General features: G+C 40.8%; 1 protein-coding gene and 1 long non-coding RNA gene across 3 annotated transcripts in view; one reads left to right on the top strand and one right to left on the bottom strand.

Annotated features, from left to right (window-relative positions):
* Nucleotides 1-20,040, top strand: part of TENM3 (teneurin transmembrane protein 3) — a 1,441,545-nt gene that overhangs the window by 794,649 nt on the left and 626,856 nt on the right. The window lies entirely within an intron of this gene.
* LOC144821235 (uncharacterized) lies at nucleotides 3,484-4,278 on the bottom strand. The gene is made up of 3 exons (XR_013608311.1): nucleotides 4,215-4,278; nucleotides 4,013-4,126; nucleotides 3,484-3,608 (listed from the first exon to the last, which is right to left on the bottom strand). It is a non-coding gene; the product is annotated as an uncharacterized LOC144821235 (long non-coding RNA).

The following is a 20,040-nucleotide window of genomic DNA, read 5'->3' on the forward strand; positions in this document are numbered from 1 at the left end:
TTAAAAAAACAGGATATTACCATATCCGACATTAAATCGAGTGAGATTCTCCTTTGCTGAGGATTACCAGCTTCTTAAAGGCATTTCAGTATAAGATATCCGTGGCAAACCATGGCCAGTACTCCCTTTGACTATTGTTCAATTGACACGTAAATTGGTCACTAATGGTAAATGCTGATGTGATCTCAAACTTTGCCCTTAGTGTCTAACATTTTCACAACGACTGAATGATGTCGCCATTTAAACCTCAATAAATTCTCAAACAGGATCAATACACTTCTGCCTTATCAGGGGTGTCAGTTGAAATGCTCTGCACCTGTATTTAAACACTTATCTGAGGCTGCAAAGGGTGGCTAAATTATTCTGTTGCACATTCTTCTCGGTAAGACTTATCTGCATTCCTTCTTCAGCACTGTTTACCTTGTACATCAATCATAGCAGACTGTCACAACCATGAAGGCCTCGGCTAAGGACCTGAGACATGACAGCATCTACCTGGAATTTCTCTGATTTCATCAGTCCATGTAATATCAGTCAACCGAATGACTGCTTATCTGGTATCCCTTCTGCAGAAGTCAACATTTTGATGTGCATATCATGCAATGGTGCACTACAAAACGTGCCATATTTTACCAGCGGCAGATGCACATTCTTATGATAAAAGGAAATATGTAGTGTGCATGTTAAGCATACATAGCCATTAGTTTTTTTTGTTTTTTAGGAGCACAAGTCAATGACGTGAGGTGGCGCTGGTTAGCAAATCTTGAACCAGTGTTCTACAAAACAAAGATAACAGGTAAAACAAAGTAAAAGCAACATGCATCATCATAGCTAATTGTTTAAATGGTTAGTCTGCAGACTGCAGTAGAATAAAAGGACAGAAGACGCAGAGTTAGCATTACCCCCCACAAAAAAACTGTGTGTCAAGAGAGGAGCCATGGCAGTTTAAAATGTCTGCTTGTCTCCATGGACAAAAACTTGGCGTGCAATTCATTTAGCTTGGCTAAATTAGCAATGTAAGCAAAGTATTCGTTAATTAAGTAGTTTCTAACCCTCTGTCTCCTTGTGCAAACTTCAGAGCATTTAGTCATGCAGAATGTGGGTAAATATAAGAATAAACCACACAGCAACTATGAGTGTGTAATGGCTACCAAAGTCCACCAAGAAATGGAAAGAGACCCCATCCTGCATTCTAAATTCACAGGGTTCCTAAATAATTTGATATCGAGGACCTTCCCCAATTCAACGGTAATTAATTTCAGCGTTATTTATGGGGGGGGGGTCTAAACTGTCCTACCCTGGGTACTGGCCTTTGTGGAATCGGGTGCGTTGGTCCTGAATGTAGACTCCTAGTGGAGATAAGTTGTAGGTTAGCCTTTGAAAGTATGAAGGCCCTCTATTCTCGCAAGCCTCGTGTAAACAAAGTTGAAAATACAGTCTTTCTTTATCTGTTGCCAATGTACTTCTTCCACGCACTGTGGTATTTCATCAACGGGAATTTTAGCTTATGTTCTAAAGCACAGAGTAACACTGCCCAATCAAACTGCTGTTAAATAAAGACCTGCAATGCATGGTGGACATATTGGGAAATATAGTTGTTTTTCAATTGGATCTTCAGCACTGCTTAAATCAGTGGTGCCGCAAGAAGGGCACATAAGTGCAATGAAATGAAATACTTACTTGTGTTAAACTCCTTAGTTGGCAGTGTGGATATCTTTCAAATGTATGGCTCTCATTTGGAACTGGTCAATCACTTTGGCTATGTCACAGCAGTGGAAAAAACAAAAGTTCTTTCCACTAGCGAGATGTGACCTTGGGGTGCACTAGCTTCCCCAGTATTCCCTCTGCCTCTCCCTGGTGACTACAGACCTGAGCAAGTCAGTGCGATGGTTGCTGGTGGTCTAACCCACCTTCTCCCACATATTTAATATATCCAAAGACCCAAGGAAAGTACGAGAACACAAACATCATTTAGTCTCTTTCAGTTACCATCTCACCTGTCAAACATATGCCTCTGCAGACCAGAGCTGCCAGTGAATTCAAAACTGCATTGATATGGCACCCAAAGCATTGCTTTATTGGCATTGAGAGTTAATCTTGAAAGGTGGAAGGAGGCTTTTTTCCGGTGGGGTGGAAGGATGTAAAAATATCATGAATACATGTTATTTAAATTTCAGGATAGGAAGAGGAAAGGCATTTAGGAAGATGGTGAAAGGTGGCAGACCACATGATCTCTATTTATATTTAATGTACCCCCTTAGAGGCATGTGGCTGAAGGAGGTGAGGTCATGTTGTGTGTGGCTTCACCTTGATGCCTCGTCAGTTGATTCACAAGATCAGGTTTGCAGGAGAGGAATATTGGGTGTCACACACAACTTAAATTAGTACATGATTAGCTATCTATATGTGGAGATTTCCTCAAGGGGCCCCATGTGATACAATAGAGAGCTTGAGCTTGGTTCTTGTTCTCTATTTGATGTTGCTTGTACACTTCAGTGGAAAACAACCACATCTGTCTTCAATTATGTATGTTGTAATCACCTCGACCGACAAACAGCTGATTGAGTGTATCAGAATCTTTCTTTAAAAATAAATAAATATCTTTATTGGCTTTTTTATAACAATTAAAGTCCCCCAACCCCCTACCCTCCGAAGTCAGACAGATACACGGATGTAAGTAACATTTTACAATTTACAATATGAGCGGTATAGGCATTCTAAGGCAACATAAATGTAAAAATAAACTGTTACCATTCCCCCCAAAAAACCAAATAGCTCTAGTTTTAAACTATACTCTGAGCCGAGCTCCAGTTCATCAGGGAAGACCAAATCCTCAGCCCCCTTTTACGTCATTGCATACCCTTCCATTTTTAAATTGCTACCTCCAAATTTGCAATAGCTAGAAGCCTAGCTAGCCACTGTTGAAAGGACGGTGCCATGGAATCCAACCATGCGGAGGCTATACATAGTCGTAAAACCGCGTTTGCAATAAAAATAAGCTTGTGACGGCTACCGGGCAGTCCGGATCGTCGGCCCCTAACAATATAACTTTGCTGGACAGGGCTACATTCCTTTGTAGGATAGTACTCAGGAATGTCTCAATGTCTTGTTTTAAGCCTGTTGAACCATTACATGTAGCAAAAATGTGAACCAAATCGGCTTTGGAGACATTGCATCTAGGAAAACATAAAAACGTCCCACAGGTATACCCCAAAAGATGGGTAGGAGGTAGAGTAGTAATGCGTTTTTGCAATGTTTAGCAATACCAGTCATTCACTTATACTAATTTCCCAACTAAGAAATACAAGTCATAAACATCAATAGTTGTACATATGGCACCAATGAAATACAAAGTACATCAAGTATAAAGAAACCAATCAGAAAAATGTGTTATTAGGAAAATATATATATTTTTTATATTTATTCAAACAAACATTTTATACAATCAATAACAAATCATTAAAAACCATACAATAGTATGTTATAACATTTCATAAAAGGTTTTTAAAAAAACATCACATGTGCAACAGGTTAAAAGTTCAAAGGAACAGGGGTCGACGCGGCGTTTCGGTTACACGTAAATAGACAACCTTCTTCAGGACCAAGTTCTAGAAGGAAACATATAATTACTTATATTGCAAACCCGATTAGTCATACATTATCATTTTCCTAAAACAACATTCTAGCTAAACCATGGCATTTGGCAATTGGTGCTGTAATTACACTGAAAGGAGTGTAAGGGAGTAGTTGGATATTTAGGTATTACTAAAGTGCATCGCGCATTTGTACTGGTACCATATCGTGGGTCACTATGTTAACTCTCATAGTGATAGAGGAAATCACTTATGTGGGCATGTTTTAATCATATACACCACTATAAGGTTACCTGGCATTATTCTTATTACTAGAAGTGCCTCAATTCTTATCAATGGCACTTGACTGTTGGTCACAGTTTGTGTATATGCGGTAGTAGATGACTGATTGCAACTGTTATATACACTGAGGAAATTACCTTAATGGTTTTTAGTAACCTCCAATTAAATCCAGGAGGGCACCGGGCCGGTTCTGTGATCCGGTAATGAACCAGGATAAGTTCATATAGTTAAAATTTAATTCGTCAGGATCTCTGTAAATAGCAATAAGGATATGATTATCTGTATCTCCGCTGTATGTAAAATAGTGATGGAACAAATTAATAAGTTGGAGATTACTACCTTGAGGTAAAGAGAGGATAGGACTTTATTCTGGTAGTAGGAGCCACCGATATGTGTCTTCAAGTATTGCTGTAATGAAATGCCCCTATTAATTGATTGCAAGTGAGGAGTAATAGCCAATAGCCTAATGGGTTTTTTTGATACAGCATTTAAACATTTATACTCACCCAGATTTAATTGACTGGCATCTGATACACCTGCTTTTCAATACGCTTGTATATCAGCTTTTAATATTCATTAAGTGGTGGGGATTGTCCTGCCACTGGGTCTTAAGGATAGAAATGAAAAAAAGTATCTTGTTAGGATACCAGTAATTGTTTACTGTATCTTAAGTCTATAAATCAAACTACCTTGTCTGAAGGATATTAATATTAGGTTTTAGAATGACCGATTATACTGGTAGTGCATATAGAGTAATGGAATATCGCTTTATTATAGAGGGGTAATGCATGGCCTATACGTTATTCATAGTCTAGGTGTTCTACACCTGAAATACATGGAGCAGACCTTCTAAACTCCAAGTGTGTAGAAGGAGTTTAGAAGGTCTGCTCCATGTATTTCAGGTGTAGAACACATATACACAAACTGTGACCAACAGTCAAGTGCCATTGATAAGAATTGAGGCACTTCTAGTAATAAGAATAATGCCAGGTAACCTTATAGTGGTGTATATGATTAAAACATGCCCACATAAGTGATTTCCTCTATCACTATGAGAGTTAACATAGTGACCCACGATATGGTACCAGTACAAATGCGCGATGCACTTTAGTAATACCTAAATATCCAACTACTCCCTTACACTCCTTTCAGTGTAATTACAGCACCAATTGCCAAATGCCATGGTTTAGCTAGAATGTTGTTTTAGGAAAATGATAATGTATGACTAATCGGGTTTGCAATATAAGTAATTATATGTTTCCTTCTAGAACTTGGTCCTGAAGAAGGTTGTCTATTTACGTGTAACCGAAACGCCGCGTCGACCCCTGTTCCTTTGAACTTTTAACCTGTTGCACATGTGATGTTTTTTTAAAAACCTTTTATGAAATGTTATAACATACTATTGTATGGTTTTTAATGATTTGTTATTGATTGTATAAAATGTTTGTTTGAATAAATATAAAAAATATATATATATTTTCCTAATAACACATTTTTCTGATTGGTTTCTTTATACTTGATGTACTTTGTATTTCATTGGTGCCATATGTACAACTATTGATGTTTATGACTTGTATTTCTTAGTTGGGAAATTAGTATAAGTGAATGACTGGTATTGCTAAACATTGCAAAAACGCATTACTACTCTACCTCCTACCCATCTTTTGGGGTATACCTGTGGGACGTTTTTATGTTTTCCTAAGCTATCTCCCCTGTCCCAAAGTTGACAGTTAAGGGGGCCTCCTTTATTTTTATTGACATTGCATCTAGGACAGCACGTTCCCATGCCACTGCCCCGTTTAGCGATTTATCCGGCGAGTAGTAAAGAAAGAAACAGGTTTTATAGAACTGTGCCTGGAGTTTGGTAGAAATGAGAATGGTTTGGGAAAGGAGATGGACATATTTAAACCCCTCCGCAGAAATATCTACCTTGTCCTGCCACTTCTGGGAAGTTTTCTCTAAATCGTCTGGAAGCATTGCTATAAGGGAGGAGTAGACTCCTCCAATAGTAGGAACCCTGTCTTGGATGATTGACTCTATAAAGACTGTAGCTTCACATAGTACTCTCCCCCCTAGTCTCCGTATGAGAAAATCCCGTATTTGTAAATATTTGAAAAAGTCCTGCCAGTCCGAGTGATATTCGATTTTCAACATTTCAAAGGATTTGATCCCAGATGGGGTTAAGAAATATCCTAACTGCACTAAACCTGCCCTATTCCATCTTGTCAGGCAGTTGACTCTAAAGATAGCTCCTGGAAGTATTGGGTTGTCCACCAATGGTATGTAGAATGACATTTGTCCTATACCCAGCATTTTCCTCACCCCCTTCCACACTTTAAACACACTGGAGACGGTTTTAAATGTGACTTTTTTGTGATAGCTATCATGCATATGTCTCCATAGATAGCCTCTGCTTTTGTTACATAGAAGTAGTTGTAAAATTGTCAGTGGCTCGCCCCCAGCGTTTCCTCGCGTTTGCATAAACTTGTTGTTATAAAGTAAGACCGATGCCCAATAGTAGATTTTTAGGTTAGGGAGAGCCAGACCCCCTCTATCCCTAGGAATAGTAAGAAATTTATAAGCACGCCGGGGTTGCGCGTAAGCCCATATAAAGCTGGCAAATGTGTGTTCTATTGCCTTAAACCAATGGTTAATGAATTCCAGACAAATTGCTATAAATAGGTACAGGATTTTTGGGAAGTAAACCATCTTAACTGCATTCACTCCACCGATGATAGATAGATGAAGATTGTATAGGCGACATAGGTCTTTCTGTATGGATCCCAACATTGGTTTTAAATTTATGTCTACCAAATCCTCCAGGCCAGGAGAGAAGGTGACTCCCAAGTTCGTAGCTTTTGCAACCATGCGGGGATCAGTCATCCTGCTTGTTTTGTTTAGTATGATTTGTGTTTTCCCTTTATTAAGAGCGTAACCAGAGACTAGACTAAGTTGGTGGCTTCATCCTCAATAATGGGCATAGCTCCGCTGGGATTGGTAGTGACAAAAGCTACGTCATCAGCGTATGCCAAAGTTTTCGTTGGATAGCCTTGTAGCACAATAGGTGGTATATCCCTATTTCTTTCAAGCCTGCGAATGAAGGGATCAATGTAGATTGCAAAACGGAGTGGTGAGCATGGGCAGCCCTGTCGTGTTCCTCGGGAGACTGTTATTTCTTTAGAGAGGCTTCCATTCACAGATACCACTGCCCTGGGGTTAACATATAGTTTCTGTACCGCCCGAGTGAAGCCTTCTCTAAAGCCAACCTTTGCCATAGTAGCCCATAAGAATTGCCAGGAGACCCTATCGAACACCATCTCGGCATCTAAAAGGATCAGTGCCATAGGGTCTCCCGCAACTCCAGTACCATCAAAGAGGGTGATCACTCTCTGTATGTGATTAATGGTAGACTTTACAGACACAAAACCATGTTGGCACTTAGCAATTACCTTATGCACCACCGGGGCAATCCTATTAGCAAGCATCTTTGAGTACATTTTTGAATCTGCATTGATGAGCGTGACAGGGCGATAGGATCCTAATTGCTCTGGGGGTGTATTCTTTTTAGGAAATATAATTATTTTGGCCCTAGACCAGGAGCTTGGGGGTTGACTGCCTTTGAAGATGTGGGTAAATAGTTCTAATAAAATGCTTTTAATTTGATCTAAAAATACTAAGTAAAACTCGGAAGGGATGCCATCCAACCCCGTAGCTTTACCGTTCGGGAGGTTCTGAATGATGTTTACAAGTTCCTCCACATTAGGGGGTTGTTCCAACATATATTGATCCTCCTCCTCCAATTTATCATAGCCGCCACTCTCTAAGTATCTTTGCACCTCAACCGGGCCCCCCCTACCTTCCTCCGTGTATAGATCCTGATAGAATCTCCAAAAAGCCTCTCTAATAAGTTATGGGTCGGATAGTAGGCCCCCAGCGGGGTTGTGTATTTCGCGAATCAGATTGGATGTGGCTTGTTGCCGCATGCGCATGGCTAACTGATGACCCACTAATTTGTTGACCTCGTAGACCATTTTTTTCCATGCAGCTGCTTTCCTTACTGATTTGTCAGTGAAAATATTAGTGATTGCCGCTTTGGCGATTGCTACCTGACTTTGGAAATTTCTTCCACCGTGCTGGCCTCCTTGTGGATTTTATCAGTTCTTCTTCCACCCGCCTACGATTCTCCTGTAGGCCCTGCATGGTCTTCCTTTCTGATTTGTTTACCCTCATTGAGTACTGCATTGTCTCTCCCCTTATTCCGGCTTTCATGGCATCCCAGACTATATCTATTGCGGCGCTACCAGAATTGACAGCTAAAAAATTGGAGATCCACTCTCTCATATAAGCACAGTAATTAACATCAGCTAGAAGGATCTTTTCAAAGGTCAAAGAAATGGGTTCTACTTTGGCCAGTACTATATTCAATAAGCAGATTAAAGGGTTGAATATCCGAGGCAGCTTCTCTGTTTGGCATTAATTTTTGAGTGAGTTAGACATGAATATATAATCTATTCTAGCATGAAAAAAGTGTGGGTAAGAAAAAAAGTATACCCAGGATCATTAGGATTAGAAACCAGCCGACCATCTACTAAGCCATGTGTGAGACATAAGTTTTTCAGAGACTTGAAAACTTTCGGTTTGCGGCCTTTGTATACCCACTCATCTTTCAATGACCAAACAATTGGAAGATTAATGTTGAAATCTCCACAAACCACTAACGGTAAAGGCCAGTGTGCCAGCTCATTAGAAATGTCATCAAGAACTGCCGGGTCATGACTGTTACTCCCATAAACTGTGCATAAAGTAAACTTCAGACCCTTGTCATATTGGCATTCAGTAATAGCCCACCGACCAAATTTATCCATTTTAGACCTACTAAAAACATACCTACTGCCCTTAGCCAGAATTGCCACCCCCCGAACCCGCACCCCCTGTGATGATGCGCAAACCAGCCTATACCCAAGTGAGTTTAAGATCTGGCATGAGACCCCTCTATGTGGGTTTCTTGGAGGTACACAATATCTGCCCCCAAGCTCGTAATCCTAATGAAACTGTTTGTCTGTGTTTAATGTCATTCAGCCCGCAAATGTTTAAGGATAATATTTTTAATGCCCTCATTTGTTAATTTTAGTTTTGCCTATACAAGCTATTGTTACCTGCTGCAGTTTCTTTCTTTGGTTTAAATACCCTGTCTGACCTCTCCCTAGCCCCACCATCCCCCCTGTTTCTCCCCCACCCTCCACCAGTCTTGAAGTTTACCTGTCCCGCGCTTGTGCAGGGGTTTGACATCTGTCGTTCACCCCCATGAGCCCCCTGAGCTACCCCCCGTGAAGTACTCTAACCCTCCCCCTTATATGCTGCATATCATGTATCTATACCCCAAAGAAAAGGAAATAAAGGGAGGCAAAAAAGAAAACCCCAAAATAACCCTAAAGAAATGAGAAAGCAAACACATACATCTATAAAGCCATCCCTACGGAACTAATGAATCTGCTTGATTAATCGCTATAGCTATAGCCCCTTGAGGTTTGCAATATAATAAAGTACATCCATTATTTATGGCCAGTGATTGCCTCTAAGTAAGTCTTAGCCAGAATTTCAGAAACAAACCTTCGAGTTGCCCCTTGAAAGATGATTTTAAGCCTGGCTGGATTTTGCAGGAACACTGTTGCCCCAATTTTCTGAAAGGGGTTGAACAGCTGCCGGAGTCTCCACCTGCGCTCTACTGTAGAATGCGCGGAGTCTGGTCGGGCAAAGAAAGTTACACCCTCAAAAGAGCGCTAGTTTGTGGGTCTGGCGAGATCATATACGGCTTGGCGAAGAAGAAAGTTGCCAAAAAATAGCAGCATGGCCCGTGGGTACTGTTGTAAAGCCGGGCCCGTTTGTTGGGAAATAACGGAAACCTATGAGCTCTCTGGACTTCTTTGTCCCAGTCCCAATCGTGCAGTTCTGGAAAAAAAACCTTAAGGAAAGTAACCATAAATTTCCTTGGATCATCCTTTTCAATCCCTTCTGGAATCCCCAGAAAGCGAAGGTTGTTCCGCTTCTGCCCGTTCTCTTGCTCCTCGGCCTTCCACATCAGATCTTTAACGGTGCCCTCATGTTCATCAGTCTGAGTTTTAAGCAAGGTAACATCTTTTTCCAAATGATCAGTTCTTATTTCCACAGAAGCCATACCGTCGACAATTTCGGTACTTGTCTTTCCCACTTTGCGGACTGCTCCTTGTAATTTCTTTGCGGCCAGACGTGATCTCCGGCTATCAGCTTTAGCCTCTGCTTGGAAGCTCTTGATAGATCGAAGGATGTCTGTTAGAGCAGGCCCATTGACCTGGACACACTCCTTATTCGCCTCCGGGCTGGCTGTGATTGTTTGGATTCCACCGGAGGTTGAAACAGGATTAGAAAATACAGAAAGTGAGGTATCTTCATAATGCCATTTTAGATCTGCATTATCTTCTTTATCCGAGGTGTCGCATTCTTTCCCACATTGTCCCATATTTCCTTTTTTTGTGTGCAGTTTTTTTGAGAAATGTTTATGTTTTAGCGGGTCGGTGTTTGAGCTGCTGTACCAATTGGCCCCTTCCTCCCCACTAGAAACAGAAATACTATTGTCAGACAGCTCGGATTCCTCAGTGAGGGAGAAGAATTTGTCCTGACAATTTGTCCTGACAATCAGGTGTTTTCAGAATATACTCCTGCTGGCATAGGCTAGTAGCTTGTGCATTGGGAGGTAACCTCTCGGGTTCTTCCAAAGTGGCCGCGCTGTGGATTTCTTTGTGTGAGTCAGTGCTGGGATTGAAAAAGAGTGCCATCAGACTCCCATCAGGGTGTGTGGAAGGTGCTGCAGTCACTGTTGGTGTTACATTATCCGAGGTTTGTGAGTCATTCAGTGTATCTGCTGAAATAGGTTGTCTGTTCCCGCTGTGCCCATGGGGCCCTGGCCTAGGCTCACTAGCCCCAGAAATCTCTCCTTTAGCAGCAGCCGTGGATGTAGAGCCATTTGTGATGGAGCCGAAGCTTGTTGTAATTAAAGACTGCAAGTTGCCTGATTCTTTCGTTATTCACGAGTATCCCTTTTTCATAATTGTAGATTTAACTGCTTTGTTTACATTGGTTTTTCCATCTGAGCATTCTGGTCTTAACCCTTTCTCTCCCCTGCCTTTGGCCTTACATCCCTGCACCTCGCCTTTCTTCTGTCGGGTATTAGGTACCCCTGCGCTCCCCTGCAGGGGTACGGATAAAGGCTTTACTTTCCCTCCATGCGCCCCCTTCCCTGTCATGCTTACTTGTATACCCCAGCCGCTAAATTGAATCGATCCAGGGAAGGGCGGAGCAGCACCGGAGTTCTACCGCGGCTGACACCTGGCAGGGTCTGTCAGTTTCTTCTGAATCTGGAGCGTGAGCTTCCTACAGCGTCTTATAGAAAGGGTATTTCTGGATGCACTGCGATTCTTAAGGTAAAGTTCAACAGTCTGTGTGGTGCTCCGGGGTAGCACCCTCCGACTGAGAGCGTAATCAATGCAAACTGAGGTAGCACTCCCCCACTGAACTGGGAAGTGTCCCCCGGGCTCCAGAATGTCCTTATACTCAATGACCGTCCAGGGTACCGACGGACAGAACATATATCCCCAGAAGAAGGCATCCAGTATATGCCGAAATGCATTGGGATTGTTAGAGTGCATAATTTGAATTTGAAGGAATGACTATGCAAAAGTCGAATATATCCTTGTGAATACAACAAGATGGATTAAAATACGAATATATTTTCAAAGCAAACATTTGGTATTTACTTTTTGAAAACATTGGGGAAACCTTTATATAAGGACATTCTGGATCCCGGGGGACACTTCCCAGTTCAGTGGGGAAGTGCTACCTCAGTTTGCTTCCTACAGCGTCTCCATGAGCTGGATGAGGCAGAGAAGCAGATAGAGCAGTGCGCAAATCCAGGATGCCAGAGCCTCGTTTTCGTGGCGGGGAGATGCGGGAGCTCGAGCCGAACGATGCAGGCGAGGACGGCATATGAGGCTCTTGGGGGGTGTTCCTGGACCATACCTTGCTGCCTTTACAATCGAAAACCTTCCGTTAGTGCTCAAATGTTTATGCTTTCAATCATAGCGTATGTCCATGCGATTTCACATCTCCAAATTTAGTTTCAGCCTCAGAAGGAATCAGCACACAGGGGGATACTCAGGGGAGCGACTCATCGGCGGTGTCAGTCGGACGCCATCTTCCTTCTGATTTCACTCCAATCCAGAATCTTTCTCTTGAGAGAATCTAGGAAATCATCTCTCTACAGTCATCAAACAAAATGTGCAGTTAAAAAGCTAATCTTGTGATTAAAGTTTTGGCTGTCTTGTGAGAAATTAAAAAAGGATCAGGGGTTTGTCCAACATTTAATGATGGGGCATCTTTTTTATGGGCAGTTTGCACGCTTTCAAAGGACAAAGAACCAAAGTGTAATTAAAAATACTTCATAATGGTAGGGATTCTTCAAAGGAACAGGTTTCTGTACCATGGTCTGAAATTTTAAGCAGATCACGAGAAATGTCAGTAATAGAGGACTTTGAGAGTCTATTTAAAGATCAAGACAATACGGTACATCTCTTTAAAAGACTTTTCAGTAAAATAAAATTGAAACAGCTGACTTTGGATGGTGGCTAGGAAACTACAAGTTGAAATAGATGATTGCACAGGGTTCTCCTTATCTTCATTTGAAAGCATGTTATATCAAACCAAGGTGGTCCTAATGTTTTTTGGATACTCAGTACTTAATTTGAGCTGGTGGTTGCCGGTGGTGTCCTCCTGCACTCATGTTTGGGAATCAGCACTTATTTTTTTGCATCTGAAAAGTTTAGAGAGAGAAAAATAAACAAAGCGGAAAGACTGAAGAAGAGAAAGACTGAAATCGTCATAAAGGGAGAAAGCAGAAACCAGCAAGAGTGATATAAAGGGTTAGTGAGTGTGTGATGGTGGATTTAAGATGCATGAGGTAAATTAAAGACTATGCAGTTTAAGTATTTAACATTTAATTGCACCGGCCACGGGCTTCTCAGCAAAGCTTCAGGAACTGGCACTCATTCTTTTACACATTAACCACTGCAAATACCACAGACATTCAGTTCTCTCTAAGACTTCAATGCTGTGTGCAATATTGCTATGATGATCTGTGTAAAACCTATGCTTAATATTCCACTATTTGAATATGAGTTCACAAAACACAAATGTACGCTGTGTACTCTTGTGGTTTTTAATTGGGACTGTATTTTTGTTTTTGCTACCTTGTAGTGAGTATTTCACAGCCATGTGCATCATTGCCTTAGTGACTGTGGTCCGGATAATAATACATTTCTGAATGGTCCTTTTACATATCTTTGGTAGTAAGTTGGGGCTGTTTTTGGTGCAAATACTTTATACCACCCTGTTATGAAAACAGGTTTCTGGAGGTGGTAAAATGTGACAAGAATATTTGCCATACTTGTTATGTGGCATTTTTTGTGACGATACTCGAGCTTGTAGTGTTGCTTTCTGTTTTTTGTATTGTACCAGGTTATATTTTAATCAAGTTATGTTTGTTTGTGTTGTGTATGTAATTCTCTAATGTTCTGCTGTTTACTTTAGATATGTTAGTTAATAAATGCTACTATACTTCCAAAAAAAGGAGGCACATGCTTTGAAAGTCTTTTTGAGAAGCAAGCATTTACCACTGTCTTTGTTAGTAAGATAGATCTGCTCCAGCACATCCACTATTTAAGTCATCAATTTTAGTCCAAACTACGGCAGAGATCCTACCTTAAATTAGCTCTCTTTGATCACTTTATGTGATACAAACCCAAATAACTATGTTAACCAGCAGCCTGTGTTCAAATCCTGTTAAAGAAGTGTGAATTCATCTAGAAAACACAATTGAAAGGCTGTTGTAATTCAAAATAATGTATGTAGAAAATCCATGCATTTATCACTTTTGCTCTGCTTTTTAGCTTGTAGCTTTCCAGTGATTATCTGAAGTGTTGAAATTTGTTTCTGAAAGGTGGACCCGAGTGTATTGCACTTACTCACTTGCCGGATGTTTTATAATATTTTCTCTTTGGAATTAGAAGCTTTGACCGCATTTTCCTAGTCTTTGGTCAGTCTAATGGTTTTTATCAAAAATATTTATTATAGCCAAAGGAACTTCAAAGCAACATAACTTCTCACCTTTTAGCGAATTCCGAGCTTTACATGGAATAGAGATTAAATTCATACATCAAAGCAATCAATAAACCTAGCAGAGAGCATTCGGTGAGCTCCGGGATGTGCTAGCGCTACAGGAGGAATGCCAATGACAGGCGGAGCAGGCCTAATCATTGCACAGCCGGATTGCAGAATGCAAATTCCACTGCTATATTAAATATTGTGAGAAAAGAGCTATTTTGCTGGCGTACGCTATAACAAAATAATCAACTGGTACTTGAATGTATGTGTGAGAAATCTTAGGTGAGGATCCCTTTTTAGGTCTCGGCTAGACAGTGCATGCGCTGTGTCGAAGAGACAGGTTGTGTTCTATCTGTGAGCTTGGAGGCCACCCATCTCCTACCATTGATAAACTTCAGCATCGCTGTCATTTTCTTTAATGCCATTCGTTATGGTATGTGGGTGTCATGCCCTCTTCTTGTGTTTGGCCTCCCCATAGTGCATGGACCAAGTGCATGCCTTCTTACAGTGCTCTCAATTTGCAGAGCTATTTTTTCTTTGTTTTCTAGCACTCCACAGGTTTGCTTGAGTTTTCAGGCTGCCTCCCTTGTACACATGCACACTTACCACTAAAATGCGTGCACATGTACATAACCAAATACATTTCTTAAAACGTTGTTAAAAACACAAACAGCACTTGTTTATTAAAACTTTTTTGCACAATCCGATGGTATTGGAGCACCTGTTCCGTCCTCCATCTTGCCTGTGAGTGACAGCATTCTGCACACTAATCAGCCTTAAACTATTTTCATTAATTGCATGGGCAATTATATCATTGTGTGCTATTTGGGTAAAAAAAATCTGCTTTTAGACAATTTCATTTTTAATATTGTTGAGTGTTTGGCAGCTCAGCCAACAATAAAGTTGTGCACTAATCATGACAAAACAAAAGAAGGATTGGCAGCTAATGCTGACCTATCCGCTTTGCCAATGCTTTTTACAGATGTAATTGTCTGTTTTCCCGCCACCTAACATTTTCTCTACTTTTATTTTTATATTTGTTTTTTTGTGTACAATGCTACATACAACCCAATGGTAGCCTCAGACCACCTGGTGATAGTGCTATTTATCAGAGTTGTAATGGTCAATACACTTGGAGTTAGATGGACTACTCATTCAGCCAGCGGAACAATGGTTGGACTTTTTAAAAAAAATCCTTTTTTGTTATATTGGGTACATGACTCACATTTTACATTTGCAGTAATCAAGCTTACATACGGCACCTCTATGTTGCATTTTACATAATTTCCATCTACAGGTATGCATTTTGTCACAGATATTCATTTGGTAAGTTAGTTTGTCTATGGTATTCTGGTTTATTAATTATGTTCTAGTGAGAGCTCTGTAGATGGTTGGGTACAAATGCCTCCCCTGAATATGTTCCATTTTCCCCACATCCACTCCCACTTCTTGGGGCACCCTCTGTGAATATATGCATCCATCCCAGCCACCATGGCAATATCCATATCATTACACCACTCTCCAGGTGTTGGGGTAGTTTGCGCCCCCCCCCCCCAGTGTCTGGCAGTGTTTTGTTTTGTTTGGCTATCATCATGCCTAACGTCGCCCAGGCTTGAGCCATACAATTTGAATCTGTTGCTTCCCATACATTTAGGAGACATTATTTAGGCTCTGGCGGTACAGGGGCCTCACTAACTTGTGTTATTGTGTTCATAATTGTTTCCCAGTATGTCATTATTTCTGGGCATTCCAATATGCATTCCCATATTGTGTGATAGAATGTGCCAATTTTGCCACATTGCAGCAGGCATAGTTGGTTATAGGTCTTTCCCATCTTGTGTAAGGTTACCCTAGTGAAATAAGCCCTGTGGGGCACTTTAAGCTGTATTAAGCGTAACTTCTCCTGCCATTCAGTCTCATCTATTTCCCCAACATTCGCCCGCCATTTTTCCCTGAGATGGTTTTGGCGTTTGATAACCCTCGCGGGTATATTTTCATAATGGTGTAAGCATCTTGGTGAACAAATACCAAAGCTTTGGGGCAGTTTGGTGAAATCAGGGAAAGTCTAAGCTGCCCAACACGTAGGAATTATGTTATTTTATTATTTGCCTCACAGTTGCAAACATCATTCAATAATTCTGTTTTACCCTATCCCTCCATTTCACATATTTCTTTCTCATCTCTTTCCCTTTTAACACTGAATGTAATTGCAAAGAGGTGGTTTAGCTGGTATCTTCTGCGATGCAGACTCTGCGATTTGCTTTGTCAAAAGGTTTGTCATCCTAAATGTGAGTGAGTATAGAAGGGAAGGGAAGGAATATGTACAACTGCAACAAGAACGCATATCCTGCTGACACTTAAATGAGCCAGGCTCACATATAAGGGATGTATAGGGATGAGCAAGAAACACATGACAGTGACAAAGCCGTTCTCATGATCTCACAGTGTGTAAAAATGTGTAAAAATGCTGATCATTCTGTTGGCATCGAAGACTGCAGGGCAATTTATTTCAGAAATTGTTCTCCTTCCATCCTGTGCATATTTTTAAATAATTGTGTTCCTGGAGGTGTAGGCAGAGTTTTATGTTTAGTTCTTGTGTTCTTTGGTAAAGACAGCTCTGTAAATCAGGCAAAGTGAGTTTGACATAAAAAAAAGTTTTCTTTATTGTGCACCATCATTGGTATTTTAAGATTGTGGACTTTTCCTAACACTCCAATCTACAGAGAAGAGGATCTGGCAAATTGTGAGTCTGTTGCAGCTATTGGCTTATCAGCGTCGGTGTGGGTCTATATTTAGTTCATTGGCATGCTGATTATGCCCCTACAAGGCAAAATGTGTTGTTCCCCAAAATATCTTTATTTGCACTCCTGAATTTCCTGTATATTATGTTGTGCTCCATTTGCTGGTTTAGATGTAACTCTCATACCCAGATATCTCCCTCCGTTTACTGACTATTCAATAGCCTGTGATCGTGCAATAGTCTCCTGTAAATTATTTCTGCCCTTCTCAAGTGAAGCATTGGAAGAATTTGGTAAGAAAATTATGGCTTTGTCAGTGTCTGTTAAGACTTTAAGATCCTTCTGCTCAAAGGTTTGGAAAAGATTCTCCATCTATAGTATATTTAATGCAATCTGCAAAGCCTTCTTTAATGAAAATGTGCTGGGCGACCCTGTCAATTTCACCTCTGGAATTTAAAGAAATTGGGTACAAAATTGTTAGTCAAAGCATTTAACACAGTTTAATAATTCAGTCTTGCTGAGCTGGATATATAGTTGACTTGATCTAAAGCCTTTTCATTCTCTGAGCCGATAGCCGTCATTAGCATGTCCTTCAAAAATATTTGATAAACTTCTTCATTAGTTACACAAAATTCGAGTATATTGAAAAAAAACTAACCTATGGGGGAACTAGGAATCAACGAAAATACGTTGTGATCACCTTACTAGAAAAAAGACTCTTTTTCTAGTGACCCCTCACCCACCAGGCTTCCCCTAGGTGGCATGCTTCATCATTGTGGTTCCTCTCAATCCTCTACGGATTCAGGCGTGCTGCAACTTGCCAAATACGTAAGAGCGCTTAGTTATGGATTATGTGAGGTGCAGGGATGTGGAGTGGAAGGAAAATAAATCTTAAAAATACCTAACTAGCGAGCTACTATGTTATTCCCATCCCTAGCTGGTATGGTCAAAATCAGGGGTTAATACCAGGGAGAAACCTGAACTTAGACCGCAGGGACAGAAGTAGGTAACGAACCGAGAGGTGGGCTTTAATGAAGGTGTGCCTACATACCCCTCTACCCCTGTTGTTGACCATGAGGCAATAGTATTGCCTAACTAGAAATACAGAGTATCATTTAGTAACCGTATGTATTTTGTGTATACACATTAGGTGTGCACTTCACTGTATCCTCATTATAGGGTTTATTAGGAGTGGTACGCACAGGGCTGGACCCCGTGTAGTTCTGATGAAGAGTTTGTAGGGGACAGCTCGAAACATGTTGACACAGACGCAATACTAGGGGAACCAAACTCATTAAGGTCAGGTCAGGTACGGAGGGTAAACCTAGCCTTAACGTCTACCTCCCCCGGTTATTTGGTTGAAACTTCTTCATTAATCATAAAACAATGTTGACCTTGGCTTACTTGAGGTTAAGGTAACCATTTCCACAGATATGAACTGGAGGGTGTGGGGATTCACAAACACTACATTCTGCCAGTGGCGATATTTGAAGGTGGTGGGGCGTACATTTTGGTTTGTCTTTTATGTAGTGAGCAATGCAGGCACGCTTAATGGGAAAATGTGGGTTCTAGGCTGGATCATCCTCCAGAAGAAAAAATTCAAAAAAAGATCTGCAAATCTTCAACTATTTCTCTCTTCTGCAGCACCCTCTTTTCACTCTTCCCTGAATACACTTCCTTCCATCCCCCTCATTTCACCATGTCCATACACTGCGTTTGCTCACGTTTAAGCAATTTATGTTTGCTTTTGCCCTGTAAATATTTTGAAATCTGTGCACCCCCTTCACACACATTTTCACAAAATTGTAATTACAGCTGGATTGCATGACCATTGTTCTGTGTGCTCTGTGGAGAGGCCAACCCGCCGTTAGGCACTTTGCTTTGGCTTCAGGGTCAGTGTCAGAGCTCTCAATCAAAGCCCCTCATAGACACCTTCACAGCTCAAAGTATGCGTGGAAAAAATACAGAAAAAAACACACCATGATTAAATAGCTTACTGTCGAAGGAGGCAAAATTAAGCAAAACTTGAAATAAGAGAGGAACTAAATCACTGACATGCATTGCCTTAAAGTTTTTAGCACACATTGTTCATAAATCAATCAATGTGTTTGGCATTAATGTTGTTAAAGGAAAGAAAATCGGGCATGTTTTAATGTCATACAGCAGATAACTGTCTATTGTAAGCACATATCTCATCTTTGCCCTTGACTCAGATATTTGTATCAACTTCACAAGGGAATAAGGACACTGGCCTGCTCTTCTTTAGCATCCATTTCACAGGTGAACAAATGCTGCAGCTCCACTTCCAACGGAGCAAGCAATGTGCAGTCAGGTCCTGGGGTGTCACAGTGGGGGAGGTTAGAGTGGCGAGGGGTCTCAGAAACAAAATACATAATAGAAGATTAGCATACAAACACTTACCATTATCGAGGATAAGGCGCCAAAACACATGTGCTTCAGTGCTTGCATCCACTCCTACGTGTGACGAATGGAAAGGGTGGGATCTATGCTTCTGAACGACGAAGGGTTGGTCTCACGCAGGGAGGGAGACTCCAAAGCCCCAAGCCATGACGCAGACAGCATCACTGTCTAATATAAAATACTACCATAGCATACAAAAGCAATGATTCATTACAATGAGCTTTAGAACAGTAAACCATTTGTCCCTGTTCAGAAAGTTGATTTACTGCCTCGCTTCCTTCTCCTGATTCAGAGCGACGCAGGGCAGGTAGTCGGGGACACACAGCCCAGACTTAAATACATCGATATATTTAGAGATAGGACTGTATTTCTAAATTAATCGATCTATTTAATATTCAAACACGTATGTGAAGTGGCCTAATGGAGAATCCACCCCAGCATTCTGCACTCTCATTGTTTGAAAAGGTACTTTTGAAATTCTGGAGTCAGGCTAGCTGAAGTTGATAATATTAATAATTGATCAAGTCTGGGTGAACTCCCTAAGCTAAATTTAAATACAGTTAATATAAATGCAAGCTGATAGAGGCACAGTGTTTCCATAATTTTCAATCTCAGTTATTTTTTTTCAATTGATTTGCAGGAATTTCTGGTTCTTTTCTGAACCAGCATTTTTCACATTCTTGGGAATGAAGAAAAATAGTCAGCAACAAATATCGACAATGTAAATGAAAAATAAAAACTTGTCACCGTAGCCTTCTTATGTGTGTCTCTGCAACAGAAAGGAAGAGGTCACTAAGCGAAAGTCTATAATGATT

The sequence above is a fragment of the Lissotriton helveticus genome, chromosome 2_2 (genome assembly GCF_964261635.1).
Source record: "Lissotriton helveticus chromosome 2_2, aLisHel1.1, whole genome shotgun sequence".
NCBI classification, from domain to species: Eukaryota; Metazoa; Chordata; class Amphibia; order Caudata; family Salamandridae; genus Lissotriton; species Lissotriton helveticus.